The sequence below is a fragment of the Myiozetetes cayanensis genome, unplaced genomic scaffold (assembly GCF_022539395.1).
Source record: "Myiozetetes cayanensis isolate MyiCay16 unplaced genomic scaffold, myiCay2020 scf9, whole genome shotgun sequence".
NCBI classification, from domain to species: domain Eukaryota; kingdom Metazoa; phylum Chordata; class Aves; order Passeriformes; family Tyrannidae; genus Myiozetetes; species Myiozetetes cayanensis.
The window spans coordinates 28,346,087-28,361,683 of record NW_026088185.1 but is presented as its reverse complement, the minus strand read 5'-3'; the positions used below and the strand labels follow the sequence as shown (position 1 = coordinate 28,361,683).

At 39.8% G+C, this 15,597-nt stretch overlaps 1 protein-coding gene across 5 annotated transcripts in view; it reads left to right on the top strand.

The window, feature by feature from the left end:
• The window catches only part of MYLK (myosin light chain kinase), a 204,006-nt gene that overhangs the window by 20,021 nt on the left and 168,388 nt on the right, over positions 1-15,597 (top strand). The window contains exon 1 of one of the 5 annotated variants that reach the window (XM_050339621.1): positions 3,237-3,252. The exons of 3 other annotated variants lie outside the window; for them this stretch is intronic. The gene's annotated coding sequence lies outside the window, so the exon portion shown is untranslated. Of the gene's footprint in view, positions 1-3,236; positions 3,253-6,583; positions 6,614-15,597 lie in introns of those variants that run through there. One more of the 5 variants, XM_050339618.1, reaches the window with a different exon arrangement.

Sequence of the window (15,597 nt, the reverse complement as noted above, 5' to 3'; positions counted from 1 at the left end):
AGAGCTGATTGTGAGAGTAGCATAGTACATTTTGTGTTTCATGTTGCCCACTGTCCTAATCATCCTGTAGCCACTGGGAAATTCACCAAGCATCACCTTCTTTTCATAATTGATGCTTTCCCTTTTGAAAAGCATGGTCAAGCTCTGGTTAGACAAAAAACTGTTTCATGTTACAAATATTGTGGTGTTGGAGTTCTTCCTTCCATTTTTCTGTTCAAAATTGCCATTCTGCAGTTTTTTCTTAGTTTGGTATACCATGAAAACAAGCACAAACTCCTGAAGTTACAGCCATAGAGAACATAATTTAAGATTAAAAGCATACCAGTCATTTCTCTGTGTAAATTACAATACATTTTCTTGAAAGACCCCACCATCTTTGTTTAAATAAAACTGCAGCAGTTTTTGGACTTGAAATTTTTAATACGGGCTGAATAAGCCACCTAATAAGAACAGAAATTTATGTAGAAAAACAGTAAAAAAACTCACTGAGGTTCTTTAGCAGCTTGACTTCAGTGCACAGGAGACTGGACCAGTGTGGAAATGCTGATTTTTATGAGTGGCCAGGTTTAGACAACTCTCACTCAGAAATGAAGGGCTTTGTACTTTGGATGGATCAGCTCATGCTTATCACAACCATGACTATTCTCAAAGGGTTTGAGACCATTTGGATTCACTGGATTTGCACCCAGTGGATCTGGTCACTGACCTGTTTTCATCTAAGAACACAAGTAGTTTGAGTTGGAAACATTAGGTACTCCTGACCTTTAAAGTTAGGGAGAATTACCTGGGGGGAGGAGTTTTGGCTTCAGTGAGGTAAATGTATAATTTTTTTCCCCCAAAATCAGTCAGTTGACCTGAAACTTTATCTTTAAAAGTAACTTGAATTGCAATATACTAATTTTCTGTATTGGTTCAACAGCTGCTTTGTGGAGACACATGCCAAAGGTACTCAGAAGCAGAGGGAAGAAAAGCAAATAAAAGTGAAAGTGCAGTGTCTTGGCATGAACACACCAACTTTAGGCATACTATTCTAGTTAGACTGTGTTTGTTTTGGTTAAGGAAACAGACTAGTACAAATGTCCTGTAATAGCTTGGATTTGAGCATATAACTTAGACTGTGATAATGACAGTAAACTTGGAAGAGAATTCCTTTTAAAATGGGTATTTTTGCACAAAATAATTATCTTTTGTAATCAAATCCATTTTTACATATTCCATGGGGTGGTTTTTCTCTCAACCATAGCCCTTCTGAGTGCCAGCAGAGCAGATAATACTCATTAAATTCTTCTCCTTTTCCAACCCTATCTTAAAATGGGGAAAAAAGCTTATATTGAAATTTCTTATTTTATTTATTGGGAGAAATAGAGAGCTTGGAATCACAGCCAATAGGGCAAAAGTTTTCTCTTTAAATAGCATGGAAGAAAACTGTCACTTTTAACTGAACTCTACTTTTAATGAAACATGCTTTTTTATGCTGTATGCTATTTTATTTTATTTAAAATTCCCTAAATTAGGGGAAAACTGAACGTTTTGCTCTTCAGTCTCACTCTTTACTTTCCAAAGAGATTTCATTGCTAAGTGTATCCTACTCCAGTGGGAGATTTACAAAGCTTTCATATTTAGTCTTGCTACTGAGCTGTCAATCAAACAACAACCTACAATTACTTGAAGGGGAGGTGCAAAGATGGACCTGCCAAGCTTTTCCTCAGGAGTGGTAGATGAAAAATGAGGGGCAGCTTGAGTGCTTGCTATTGAGGCTTGGCAGGGTAGTGGAGCAGTGGAATTGGTTACCCAGAAAATTTGTGGCATGTCTGTTTGTGGAGGTGTTCAAGACACGTTTAGACAAAACCCCAGCTGATTTCTTTGGGTGTTGGTGGTAGTTCTGCTTCAAGTGGGATTTTGTGTTAGGGAGGTGTAGAATTCCTCTCCAGCTAACATTTCCTGGGACTCAGCCATTATATTGTTTGCTTATTGGTTTTCCTTCTTTCCTCCTCATCCCTGGGTAAGGTAAAAACCTCCTTCAGCATCTCATAAAACTGACACATCTCAGTCTGTGTGGGGTCCTGGTTCATAGAATCATAGGGTGCTTTGTGTTGGAAAGGACCTTAAAGCTCATCTCATTCCAACCCCCACCACGGCTAGGAGCACCTTTCACCCGACTGGGTTGCTCAAAATCCCAGTTCATGGTTTATAAACATGGACAGCTCATCCAGTCTGAAGTTTCTGAAGCTGTTTCTGTCATCCCAATTCTACACTTTCCTGAATCTCAGCAAGCAATGGTACATTTTGACCATATTTTCCTGATGTGACAAACAATTTCTGTCTATTGATCTTTCATGGAAATTATATTTTCTTCTGTCTTTTATTTTCCTCAACAAGGAATTTAAGGAATATTGTGACTTTAACCTAGAACACATTTCTAAGACACCATGTAGTCGGAGACCTTTGAAAAGTTGCATTTTGGAATAGAGGAAGATATTCGAACTCCAAATTCTGGTCCTTTTGAATGTAAGATGGTTTTATTTTCAGTCCTGATGGAGTTCTCCTGGTGCTTGGGTGAATGCTGGAGTTAGTAAAAAGGGAAGGGTAAGAATCCAAGAACAGAGCGGGGACAGGAAGGAGGAGGTGAATGTGGTCATTGATAACAGCTGATACCTAAGGTGTGTATCCAAGATCCCTCAGGACTGGAGACTAGAAACCTGTTTGTGTTGTTGTACAAGCACTAACAACAGACAAAGCTCCTGGGATAAGGAGTTTCCACTCAGAAACACAAAGATCCCATCTTTTACAAACCAAGAGGTGAGGAACTCTGTCCGTGAAAGATTAAATACCTTGGCGAAGGTCACTGTAGTTACCCCTTCTCACAGAAGCTGATGGTGGCACAACTCGTGCACTCTGAGTCCAGGGCATTACTGCCAAGTCATGCTTTTCTTTCCCTAATGATTTCCAACAGTCCAGTCACCAAAACAGAAAGCTGGTTACCAGGGAGCCAGCAGAGACCTTCCCTGTGCTATGGAGGGACTGTGGGTGCGTGTTTGGTGCATGGGATAAACCTCCAGTTCTGCCTCCCAAGAACCTTCAGAAGTAGTTTTCTCTCCCTTGCTGTCCCAGCAAGCAGCATTCCACCTGTGGATTTGGTATCTTAGAAGTGTCCTGAGCCAGTTTCTGTTTTGGAACCTGCTGTTGCATGTGTGGAACCCGGAAGCTCTGAGTAGGTGAGGAGAAAGCAACCTTTTCCAAGCACCCTTTGAGGTACGTTTGGTTTTAAAGAGTGCATTAATTATGGTTAATCTTTCTCTGAGTTAACATTGAAGAACTGGTGAATTAGAAGCATTCTTCTACTTCCAAAGCAATCTATATTAGTTTTGCCTGTTCTGGTTGTTCAAAATGAGAAAATTACTTAAAATTTTGTTGTGTGAGAGAAAAATCATTAAAGGCATTGAATAATCTTGCAGAGAAAGTGTCCCACTGTGAAACCTGACACCAGTGACTTTTTTTTTCTTTTGTGTGGGAGTTATATTTATGTTTTCCCCTCCCATCCTTAGTCTCCCTTCTCCTTCTAAGTGATGTGGAATATGTTGGTGCCAAAAAAAAACTAGATGAAGTATTGATAAATGTGGGAATCACTTACTTAGAGCAGAGGAAAATTAGAAGGCAGCTGGTTTTCATCTTTTCTGTTAACTTGGGAGGTGTGTGTGTCTTTGTGTGAAGAATTGAGGCTACTGGTTTATATCCCTCTATCATACTGTTGGAGAAAGGGAAAAAGCAAGAGTGCTAAGAGTGAGAATCAATCACACAGATTTTATTCAGGCTTCTATTCATTATAGATCAAGGTTTAATAAATGTAGGGAATGTTTTCTTGCAGTTTTTTGTCTCTGTGTCAAATATTCTTAAGTGCTAGGAATGGTTTGAGACTATTTCATGGTATGCTTTATTCCCAAGACAACTTTCTACTTGAAAAACTGTACTGAAGTGGAATGAATGTTCTCCTGCATTTACAGCATTGGGGAGATGTTGTGTTCAGCATTGTGTCAGGGCTAATTCTAGATTAGCTGTGAGAAAGCACTGTAGTTACAAATACAACTGGGGATTTGAGAATCTGCAGGCAAGATGCTGATGGAGAAGGTAATTTCAATTCTTAGGTAGAGCAAGTGGTTTTGGCATTACCGGATAGTTCTTTCAAATTGTCAATTCCAGGCGTGGCCAAATAACAAAGTTAGAAATTATAATACAGAATAAACCAGAAACAATTATTCTGGTATTTTCATAACATGTATCTTCAGCTCTGTCTATAACTCAGAAAGGTTTGGTAGACCTGAGAAGGATTCAGAGATATGCAGAAAAGCTGTGGGCATGGAATGACATCCATGGGACCAGAGAGTAGACTAGAACTTTTCAGTTTGGAAAAAAAACCCTTGGTTGGAGGCTGAGGGTGTCATAAAACTAAAAATGATGGGGAGAAGGTAAACAAGGAGCAATCAGACATAACTTCGTTTGAATAAAGGAAGAACTCAGTATAACTTAGACAACTAGCTTAAAACAATTTGCTCTCTTTTTTTTTTCATAACAAGGCACGTGCAATTGATTGTGGAATTCACTGGAATAAAATGTCAAGAAGGCCAAACTGGGTTCAGAAAGAGGTTACATGAATAGAGTTTAAACTCAGGGACTATGAAACACAATGGTCTGACTTCTTAAGTCCATAAACTGCTGATTGCCAGAAGCCAGGAGGGTGTATTTGGGAAAGAATTGCTGTAAGCTTACTCTGGCTTTGTGTTCTTTCCCAAGGCAAGTGCTACTGATGGTCACTGGAGATAGGATATGCATAAGAATGAGACATTGGGGCGGTTTTGTGGCTTGCTTTCCAACATCTCTAGCTGTCTGACTTCATTTACAGGCATGATATTTTGGTCGTGTTCCACTTAATCATCAAACTACATCCTACAATTTATTCTCTACTCTTCTTTTCATCCCTAAAGGCTCACAGTAGCCTTGTCTGCCAGAGCTTCATCCAGGAATTTCTCAGTTACCTATTCAGTGAGGCTCCATCGATTTCATCAGAATGATTGCTTTGTGGGGTGCTGATCTCAGTTCTGTTTTGTCACTTTAGTAGCATCTCCGCACTCCCTCCAGTTTCACTTGCTGTTGCTTTAATCATCTTGAAAGCCTTTTCTGCTTCTGTTTGTTGAAGTTATTTACTGTCATTATCCAGGTAATTTAGCTGTTGCTTCCCCTAATGGGGACAGCATGCTTCTTTCCAGCCCCTAACCTTTCCGATTGTCCACTTTGGGTTTTAAATATTGCAATAATGGTTGGGGGGAATTTCCTGCTTTTGTCACTGAAAGAATGGAAGTGTGGTGCTCTGGTTCGTGTTTGTGAATGTGAAGGAAGCAGTACTGTAAGCTGTTGGTTCTGTAAAGCTCCTTTGACAAGTGACAGACAATTGTATTTCACATGGGCAGAGTTCGTGTGAGATTTTGTCACTCTGGATTTTGCTTGTTTAATCCTGTAACTGCCATGAGTGAATTCCAGGTCAATGCCAGTGTCACATCAGTGGTTTGTGAGCCAGTGTAGTGAAGCTGCAGGGCTGTGCTGTTTTGTTGACCTCTTTAGTGCTGTGCTCAGAAAGTGTGTGTTTTTTACTGCTGTCCCAGAGACTGGGAGTGGGAACTTGGAAGTTTCCCACTGCAATCAATAGGAAACCAGCAAGTACTTAGGAATGAGAATTGCTTTGCTTTCTGGTGTCTGGCCCACTGCCTATTTTTGTGGTTTGTGTCATAGTCCAGCTTTCACACTCCTCTGGGGGTGAAGAGGTGGCTGCATTTGTTCCTGGCCACGCACACTGAAATACAGCTCGGGCACAGTATAAACACTCATAACTCTAAGAAACTCATCTTCAGGGAGAAGAGGAAATTTTTGTGCCTTCCTAAGAAGGCTGTCCTGAGGAAAAGCAAAGAACTGTGAACAGACACAGGATTTTTCAACTAAGACAGGCTTTTCCTTCAAAAGCACTAGGTAAAGTTTGGGGATTTATACTCTATTTCTATTACTAGAAGTTCTCAAACTAACATTTAGCTTTTGTAGTCGTGGAGAAACCTTGTTGAAAGGGTGCAGCAACTGCTGCAGCCACCTGAGTTGGCAGGCAGCCTGAAACAAGAAGCCTTGAGGTGCTGAATTCCTCTCATTCATTCAATGGATGGCTAATTCAAATGGCATGGACACAACTCTAAAGGTGAACGGTAACTGTTCCATTGTGCATCACAGCAGCCAGAAGAATGCGGAGAGTGTGTAATGAAGGTGAGTACTATCGTGTTGGGCACTTTTTAACAGCACAGAGCAAGCTAAACATCGGCTGCCGAGTGTCTGTGCAGCCTCAGTCTGCTCAATTAAACATTAACTAGAGATGAGCAGCAGCAAACAAGAGAAAGTATGAAGGGAGTAATAAGAAAAGGAAAAAGAGACCTTTGTAATAACATTTCAGCTGGACTTAGGCATGTATTTGCCTGCTGGCGTTCTCCTGCTTGCCAAATTCTTTGACTTGCAAAAAGGTTTTCCTACTCGCTGGATTTGGGATTTTGACCTGTGTTCTGAAGGAGAAACCATTTCCTACCTGGTAAGTAGAAGTTTATGAGATAGGGATGTGCATGCTGTATTTTGTTGCTGACAAAAGTAAAGAATGATTTCTATTTTTCATTTTGCATAAAATATTTAATTTGAGTGGGAGAACGCTGCTATGTTATCTGACTTGAGAGGAATTGGCATTTCCATTAAAAATGGTTTTGTGCTCATCTGTGCTAGAGAACATGGAAGAAATTTACTGTATGAACTTTTATTTTAAGTTCATTAAAATAAACCATTAATAAAATTAATTAAATAACAAAATGAATGAAAACTTTAATAAAGATAGTAAAATAAATGAAGTATATCAAAACAAACCATTCTGAGAGGCTGAGATACATCTAAAAATCTCCTTTCTCTTTCTCCATATCAAAGATTACTTAATTCCTCTAATTATGATTGTTACTCATATTTTTCAAATTGCTGTTAGGTTTAAGGACTTCAGTGTCCTGTTTGGGGAAAGAGACTGCTAGCCTCAAAGTGCTTCAGTCTGGAATGAGGTCAAGGGCTATGAAAGTAGAAGAGGAAGGTGGTAAAGCTTTGCAAGACATTCAATGTAGATTATCAGTGAAGATTATCAGCATTATCAGTGAAAGAGAACTCCTCTCACAGAAGTCAGTTCTGCAGAAACAAGATGTTGGAAACTGTCAACAAGAGGAGAATGTTAATTTGAATAAATCCTACTCGGTCTGTCCTCTCTCCCTTTACAGACACTTATTAAAAGCAGATTCTCCTCGTCCAAATCTGTCTGGACATTAATGACATAGTAGATTTTTGCAAAAGACCCGAAAGGTCAAATAGCAGATCTAGTCCAGGATACATCTGCTGGACAATGTGATCATAATTCCAGTCACTTGGGCCTTGAAAAGGCCTCCAGTTAGCCCAGGAAGTTTGATTCACTCCTGTGTTTGTTATCCTGGGTGCCCAATGCCAAGCACTGGTCTTCAAAAATTCTGCTGGAGGTTTTCCAATCCCAACTCAATGGCTCTACATTTTGTTTACAAACTCAAACCCTGTGAAACACGCAGTGAAACTTTCTTGTGTATATGTAAAACTATGTCAAGGCCACTTTAAAATCTGTCTAGTTTCAACTCTGCCTTGAGTCATTCCTTTTCCCTGGTGTATAACATGTACTTTCCAAAGAAAGGGGCCAAATGCTGTGAAACTTGTTGGAAAGGTTTAAAATCTTTGACCTGTTCTATGTTCCACTTGTTCCTGTTTTTCTTAGACTTTCTACAATTGATAATTCCATTCAGTCTGTCCCACGTTCTTATAATCAATTCCTGCCTAGATCTTTTTCCATTTGGCTGTTCTTGCAGACTTCTGATCTTGTTGCCACATTTTCATGACTTTTTTGTGTGTTATAAATTTTTTAAGGGGTGGCGAGTATTTCCCAAACTTTCCATTTTCCAATGTCTGAATCTGAGAGCTGCCCAACTCCTTAAGCTGATAAAGTGTCTACTACTGCCCTAATTGATCCTGCTGATCTTGCACAGCTAAATCTGTGCATCCCTCTTCAGAGATGGCTGCACTCCAGGACCTGTGTGTAACAAGCCACATATAAAACTACAATACCTGGAAAGCAGTCTGGGACAAAAAGGGCACATGGATGTGTCAGATATTAATGTCAGTGTTCCTGGAGGCCTCACTGTCCCCCAGTAAAACAGGTCTAGATATTGGCTTAATTTCCTTGTGTCTGAATTCAGCCAAGATCATTCCTATCCAACTTCTTAAGAGGCTTGAAAACACTGAAATGAATTGCTTTAAACACTAATAAGTAATTTTGATTACTGAGAAGGGTGTATTCACTTGCCAGCATGGTACTGGTGCTGAAAGTGGATTACATTAGCCTTTTGTTTGAAATCAATTGAGTTTACAACTCCACTTCAAAGCCTTTGGAGCTTTAAAATAGAGCCAGCAGAAACTGTTTAACAAGTCAATGCTGCCCTGTGATTTGCATTGTTGTAGCTTTAGTTGTGAGAGGGAAAGACTTCATTTTCCTGTACTTTCACTTCTCCCAGGGAGTGTGGTGCAAAACAATAAGCAGCCCATTGAGTTTTGCCTCACCACTGGTTTGCTGGGCTTTACCTCGGCCCAGCTGCCTCCCTACACACTGGATGGCAATTCCTCCTGCACAGTTTCAGCGAGCTGTCACTTTAAAGCTTGATTTATTGTTAGGCTACACTGTACTTTTCAATTGTTTAACTTTTCAAAACTTTAGTTATGATGAAGAATCCCTTCATGATGAAGGGTTTATGGAAAAGTGGAGCTTTTTAGACTTCACATATTAACTTCTTATTCCTTTTGTACGAAGGGCAGCACATTCCTTAAGTGACCCAGGGAAAACAAGCACAGTGGCTTAAAACAAGGATGATACCCTAACACTTAAAATCCATAGATTTTTTTTTTCAGTCACTGTTAGTGTTTTTGTGAAAATAACAAAGCAGGAGTCTTTAGTTTAAACATCAACTGCTTCTTCTGAGGTGAGGGAAGCATTCTGCATAAAATAAATGTTTCTCTTTAACCCTCACACAATGAAGAGGCTTCTGTCAATATAAATAAACAGAAGAGGAAGCAGAGAGGGAGATGGTGAATACCATTGCTTCAACAAAAGTTCATCTTTGCTTTTTGATTTGTGACTTAAGCAGTGAGGAAGCTGAAGCAAGCAACAAGGTTCTTTCTGCCCCAGTGAAAGGCTACATCAGTCTTGGCCCACTTTTCTAACCTTCCTTGGCCTGTTTTGTTCCAACTCAGGAGTAAAACTTCTATATTTTTTAACGGTCACTGACTTGGAAGAAGATTATTAGAAACATCAACTCCATGGAAATAAAAATTATAGCTGTTTCCTTTTTAGGACTGAGGTAGTATCATTTGTAGTTTGAGGAGAAAATGTAGGGTCTGAGCTACTCAGAGTCTGTCAAAAATGTGACAAATGAAGAGCAACACACCCTCAAACTGACTCTGACTCCTGGTGTATTGAGCATCAAGATTTTTCTGTGGCTCCACCACAGGAGGAACCCCAGACAGTTCTGGATTTCCCCCACCTCTTTTCTTTTGGGACAGGGGAAAGAGGAGAGACAGATTCATTATGCTCTTACTCCTAAAAGATCTTTTAAATGCACTGAGACACTTATTATGCATTAAGTCATAGCTGGCTTATGTATAATTCAGGCAGACTTTGAAACAGTCTTCCACATTCTGAAAATCTGTGGACTCCTGGATTCTGATTCCTTGGGGAATAAGTTAAGGCTGTGTTTGCACCTTTTATCTTTGATTAGAAATTACCTGCTTCACAATAGCCCAAGTGAAACACTTCAGCTGGAACAAAGGTGCTGTTTTCTAAAATCATTTTAGCAAAAAAGTTCTCATTCATTATACTCCATTAACATCTGGTCTTTTTCAGAGGAAGATGAGACCTTGGCTGTCCTGTTCTCACATGTGTTTGCTCTGACACCCAAAGCAAAGTTGAGCAGTCTGGCAGCACAGAACGCTGGAGTTTTGCACAGCCCATGGCATTCACTGCTCAGGGCTTTCTTGTTCATGTAGGAAATACACAAAGTACCAGTGACAGAACCAAACAGATCTCCACATGTGTGGAAGTGATAGCTCATGGATAAAGCAGCGTGTCTCCCTCCACAATTGTTTTCCTTTAAAGCTTGCACACAGATTGGTTTCATCAAGGTTTCACAGTACCAGCAAAGACAAGGAGGTTTAAATATCAAGTAAGCAAAGCTGAAATTGGATTTTATACTCTGTTCTAGAGTGCAGGGAACTGATGATAAGACTGGAGGTTGTGAGCAAAGGATACTTACTTTTGCTTTTTCCTAAAGACTTGTGCAAGGGAACGGGTCGGGGGAGAGATGTAATAAACCCAGGCCTTGTGCTTAGATCTTGAAAAAACATGCTAATGTCACAAAATGGCTTTGAATGAACAATAACTGATTAGGGACTGTTTCTTCTGTTGGAGCACAATTTGCATCCTAACACAAACTCTTCATTATAATCACTGGTTCCCTGTGCTGGTACAGAAGACACATCAGTGCCTCATGCTGCCAAGCACTGTGGTTTTTCAGAAGGAAGAAAAAGGCTTAATGCTATTTGTTCAACCCAGCCAGAGATCTACTGTTTATAATCTGAGATATCATAAAATGTGTTTTCAATTACCTTGTGCATATTTTTAAAGAATTAAATTTCCATCAAAGGATTTTGTGAGCTGTTTGATCTCACTGTGTCTAAAGAGCCCAATCTGACTGGAGATAGTTTTGTCTGGACACAATACAGCCCAATTGTAGCAAATGTGCCCTTTGAGTGTATGTGACTTTAAAAGAAATCAGTTTATTAGTGAGAGAAGAGGATGGTGGGGGGCTAATTACCAGTGTTAACTGTGACATGAAGAGCTAAAGGCTGGATGTGCAAAGGGACTATGGTTCTTTGTGCTATATGAGTGACTTAAGCTTTTGTTTTCTTCTGTGTTGCTCTGGATATACTATTCCATTTCCCCCCACATCTCTATGTGTGAGACAGAGCCCTACCCTACGGTGAGAACCTGGAAACAAAAAAATGTAGTATTTTTATTTCACTGAAAAAAGACTGCTTGTGATGCTATTGTGCTCGTCTCTGTACAAGACACAGATGCTTTGCACCGAGTAAACTACAGATAAAAAGAAGGAAAAATGAAAAATTAAATGTTTTCATACAGAAATAGTGTAAACTATTCCATTTCCTGCTAGATGACTGTTCTGCCTGCTATGTCACCTGGTCTTTTCAGTGTAATTTTTAAGGAGTGTAATGATGTAATTCAGATTTCTACTTCTCTTGGATGGAAACTGCATTTCCTAAACTAGAAAAGCAAGACAAATTATTGAGAGTCCACTGTTTTGCTCTCTGTGCTGCTACATCTTATGCAAAGAAATACCTGGAAAAAGAAGCTGAGGTCTCAAGAGTGATAATTAGTCCAGTGGATTAGCATGCTCATGTTGCTATTTTAGCTTTGAACTGTCCTGAATGTGTCTGTAGAATACTGTACTGCCCTGATTAGGCTTATGTGAGACGTAAGAACACCTTTCCTGTTCTGTTAAAGTAGCTGTTACGTCCTTTTGTGAATGCAGCTCTTTGGAAATAGTTCACCAGCTGCAGTCAAGCGTGTATCATAGCTGTTGATGCCTCTTTTCATCATCCTTTATTTCCAGGGGACCCTGGCATGAAGCAGAGGTTTTCTTACACATCCTGCTTCTTCCCATCACCTCAAATCACTGTCTCATTTTGGGTCAGCTGGGTAGCTGTTGCTATTGCTCGTCCTATGCACTAACTTGCAGTCCTCTTTTAGAAAGCTGTATCTGTCTGCACTTAACTAATTAATGAAAATACCAAAAACGTGGTTTAACTACACCAAGTTAAACTGAAATTGGGAACACTTCAGTCCATATGTTTGGGTGGTGGTTTCATTTTACCCATCTTTTGCTGACGTTGTTACTGTTACTCCGGAAGCGCCTAAGACATCACAAATAGATGTCAGGTAGGAAATAAACAGTAGTAGGTGAAGCTTTAAAAAGACAAAGAGCCTTTGTATGCAGGTGTCATCCAAACTAAGGAGCAGGGAAGAGAAAGCCAGACCCACTGTAGAGCAACAGCACGTTTGTATCTAAACAGAAAGGGGCCTGTTTTTCCAAAGTTTCCAGCTCGTGATAGTAGAGGCAGTAATGAGATACAGGACTGCTTTCCATTTTACTCTGCCAATTCAGCTGCAACAGAGATGCCAAATAAGTTTCCATTTATGAGTTTTTCAGTAGAAAACAGACTTAGCAAAATCCCTGCTCTTTTTTCCCCGCTGAAATTGTCTCTGCCACTTTGTGGTATTTGCTACCTGTCTGACTGTCAATAGCATGAAGCAATGGAAGATTTGTATGAACGATATGTGTGGAAAATCCCTAAATTGTTCACTAGTTGTTTCTTAGTATTTCTAGAGGGGAAAGTAGTGACATCTCCAGGGATGGTTTTTCTATCAACTGGGCCTTCACTAATGGGATTAGCAGGCTAAATGCTCCAAGTAAATCCATCCCTGGCATCAATGCATCAGAGGTGAACTTTGTCCATCTATTAATACATTAGTAAAAGCCCAGTATTTGCTTCCAAGGTTGACTGGAAATGGATCAAATTCAATACTTTGTATCCACACTGTGTTTCAAATTAATGTTTCTACACAACACCTACAAAACTGTTATTGTCTCCTGACCTTTGCTTCTACTGAAATCCAATGGGAAATTCCCTCATATCAGGAGCGCCCTGACTGCAGTGTACACCATGTTCTGATTCTAGGTGAATGGATAATTCCCAGGACCTACTGACAGCACACCAGCCTCACTGGGACAGAGAGTTGTGTGTGTGTTTGTTTGTTTGTTCTTTTTTGTTTGGTTTCATGTTTGTTTTTTAACCAATAATGTAAGGAGCACTTTTGTCTTACTCTGGATCTTATTGCGAGGCAGACTCACTTTTGGTAACAGTCACCTGTTAGATCGTGTATATGGGAGCAGAATGTGGGTGACATAAAATGGGATGTTACATCTGAGAACAGCTTTGGAAGTGTTCTGAGGCTGCTATTGGATAAACAAGGAAATATGGACTGTTCTTGTGATGCTGTAGGCAAGAGATCTGATATAGGCTCTTACTGAACACTTAGAGAAGGGAAAGTCAGGGAGGAGAGAGGTGGGGACGTCACTTTTTTTGTAAAACACTGTGGGGACAATGATTCGCTTACACTTGGTGTATCCAATTCTGGTAGCCACAATTTACAAAGAAGGCTGAAATTGGGAAAGATTCAGGAAAAATATAAAAGAATGGTGCAGTGTCTGGAAAAATGCCTTGAAGCCACAAACTAAAGAAGCTCATTCACTTAATGTTTCAAAAGGATAAAAACATGACTCTAACTGATTATAATTGTACCTACCTGGGCAGGTGGTTACTGATGTTAGAATTGGACCCTGAAGTTGGAATCTGAAGGAGAGTTTAATTTTCACTAGAACCGAGATACCCAAGTCTTAAAAATTAATAATACAGTTTTAGAGATGTCTGAGGGTGACTGATATCTTCTCTAAAGGTTCTTAAATAATTGCAGGAACTCTTGCATGACTTCTTTGGGCTGCCTCTTCTAACTTTGAACTCAGTAAAAATTCTCAGTTACTGGTTTGAATTCAGTTCAGTTTTCAGTTTGTGGTCCAGTTTATAGCTTTTATGAAGGCCTATTAAAAATCTAATTAGAGTTGTGTTATTTTTGAAGGACAGATATCTGTTATAAAGCCTCGTAGGATTCTTCATGATTTTGGTAGTTCACTTCTTTATTACCATGTTACTTTAACTCCTGAGTCACAGCAGAACGTCTTCCATAAACTGCCGAATGACTTACAGGCCAGCAGAAGGCTGGAATCTCTGGTTAGTTGTCCTGTAGCATAGGTATGTTATGGAAAAACTGGAGTGTACAGCCAGCCTTAGAGCACAGGACAGGGAGAAATTTTTGAGCTTTAACCCCACTTACGCAGTTTTTGAGAACTCACTTCAGTCAAAAACGTTATGACTGAGGGAGCACAAGTGTGTGCATCTGCCCAGGACACGCTTAAGTGTGAGATCTGTGTGAAGCAGCAAGAGAAGCTTCTGTTAGTTTTTTGTGTGAAACAGAGAAACTCAAGGAGAACTCCAGCTTCATAAGGGTGATTTGGGTTATTTTGTCCACTGTGAGTGTGACCTTTAAAAACGTTCATAGTAATTTGACTGAGGAGAGCCACGAAGAGCAGCTGGGCAGTATTCCTGTTAGGTGTGTCCAGCCACAGGAAGGATTGCTGTCTCCCTCTCCTTCTGTCAGAGCTACAGGAAAATTGGCAGTCTCTTAAAATGCCTCACTTCTCAGCTCATATTCAAATTGTAGCACGAAATAAGAATAAGCTCTCTTAGTCCTCAGTCAGGCTGAGTCGTCAGCCAGTGATAACAAAAACATGTATGCTATGGCACAGAATAATTACTTATCTTTTAGGGGTAATTTGTAATCTTTTAAAGAGAATTGCCACTGTATCTGTTACGGGTAAGTCTGTATACCATCTAATTAGGAATGTATTGATCTCAGTTTGAGATAAAAAGCTGGAAAGCAATCAGGTTTTATTAAGCAAAAACATCAAGAGTAACAGCCCAGTATTTCCACCACTGAGTGAAATATTGTCCTGTGCTAGCGCTTGTCATGTAAACACATTCTTTTTTTCAAGTAACTTTATTTTGTGAGGCTGTTTTTTCCAAAGTCAAGAAAGAAATCATCCTGGGTGAAAGCTGTAAGGGTTAGGTTTTTATCTTTTTTCTTTTTTATGTGTTTTTATTTAGTTTTTGTTCGGTTTTTTGCTGGTCTCAGATCCGTAGGAATTCAGGAGTCTGGTGATTGGCAAAGAGAAGAATTTAGGTTTATAGATTGCAGTGATCAATATACATGGAAGAAAGATACATCTGTGTTCCTGAGTATTCTAGGGAAGAGATCATCTTAAGGGAGGTGGGAAATGTTTTTCCATGTACGCTCTCAGTCTCTACACCTCACTCTTCTTGTAGACATATTTCTATATGTTTCTTGGAAATATCCAGAGTCAAGGAGTTGTACAGCCTGTTTTTAAACAGAGGGGTTATTTTCTCTTCATCTTCTCAAAGCTCAAACACACAAGCTTGAAAATACAGAAAGCTTTCAGTAACCCTGACAATTATGCTCAGTCTCAATTTAGGAGATGGATGCCCATGGTTATGCTAGATGCATCTTAGGGTGGATTTTGTTTGCTGTGATAGAGTGTCATAAACCTAAAACCACCAGGTTTGACTTACAGGACCAGTGTTTACTCTGTGTTTCTTTTAACATGTGAATCTGTTGTCTACCTCTCCACCCTCTCTATTTGCAGATTGCTTAGTAGACCTGTAGAGTAGAGTCTTGTTTCTGGCCAAGGTCCTTCCTTTCTTACCAGG